Source organism: Apaloderma vittatum, unplaced genomic scaffold (genome assembly GCF_000703405.1).
Source record: "Apaloderma vittatum isolate BGI_N311 unplaced genomic scaffold, ASM70340v1 scaffold24366, whole genome shotgun sequence".
NCBI lineage: Eukaryota > Metazoa > Chordata > Aves > Trogoniformes > Trogonidae > Apaloderma > Apaloderma vittatum.
In genome coordinates this window covers 1,929-3,040 of record NW_009720400.1, presented here as the reverse complement: position 1 = coordinate 3,040, position 1,112 = coordinate 1,929, and positions in this window count along the sequence as shown.

Genomic DNA, 1,112 nt, shown 5'->3' with positions numbered 1-1,112 from the left:
CCATTCCCGCGGCTGCCTGCCGGCTTGGGGACCCTGCTGCCTTCCCAAAGCCGCCTCCGCAGCACATAATGCTTCTCCAGGAAAGGGGAGGATAATTAATTGTCATCTGTAACGAGCGGTTGCAATACAGGGGGTGCAGGCACAGCACGGGAGCTCCCCCAGATTTGACCTCCCGGCTGGGCCTGCTCCCCAAATTTCCATCCTTGGTTGAATCCGTGGGGCTGATACCGGGGGGAATCATGATCCAGCTTGGTGGGTCCTGGCACGTCGGCCTCCGGGGCATGAGCTCCAGCCTCTCCTTCTCCCCAAAGCCCTCATGGACGGTTCTCTGCTGCAGATAAACACTCTGTGGCCGACAGCTCACATGGCACGATTCGATTTCCACCCTAGCCATGCTTTTCCCTCACTCTTCATCATTTATTAGTTCTGGCAGCTCCCTCCGCCCCGCAGCGCCGCCAGCCCTCTAGTCAGGAGCCTCCCAGGGCATTTTCCCCTGAAACCGTTCATGTTTCTATCCATTTCTTCGCGCTGCTCTCACATCTTGTGGGTGTTCCCCTCCACTGCCACCCAGGGAGCTCACCAGCCGAAATGCTGTAACCCACCTGAGGGTCAGCATCTCCTCTCTGAAACTAATCGCCACCAGTTTTCGTATGTGAAAGCTCCAACCAAAATCCCGGAGGAGTATCAGCTGCTACAGGCAGGGAGCACAGGTCCCCATCTCTGGCAGTCCCAGATCTCACCAGATCCCATTCTCGGGGCTCCCCGATGCCGCCCTCGCCCAGCGCCCACCCCTGCCTGGGAGGAACGCGGCTCTGCACGCCGGGATGACTGAATCAGCCCGAGCGGAGTGAACCCATCTGGGGCTGGGGGAAGGGAGAATCTCCCGGCAGCGCTCCGAAGAGCTGGTTCACAGCGAGATGCAGGAGAGGAGCTTGACAAGAAGCAGCAGAAAGCCCGGAAAGGCCAAACCCTGCTGGGACAGCACCTGGGCCGGCACAGCCCATGCAGAACTGGTGTGAAACCCGAGGAAATGTTTCTCCCGGTATCCCAGGACAACAGGAGGGCAGGGCAGAGAGCCCCAAGAACACAGCACCCAGCTGCAGCCCCTCCTG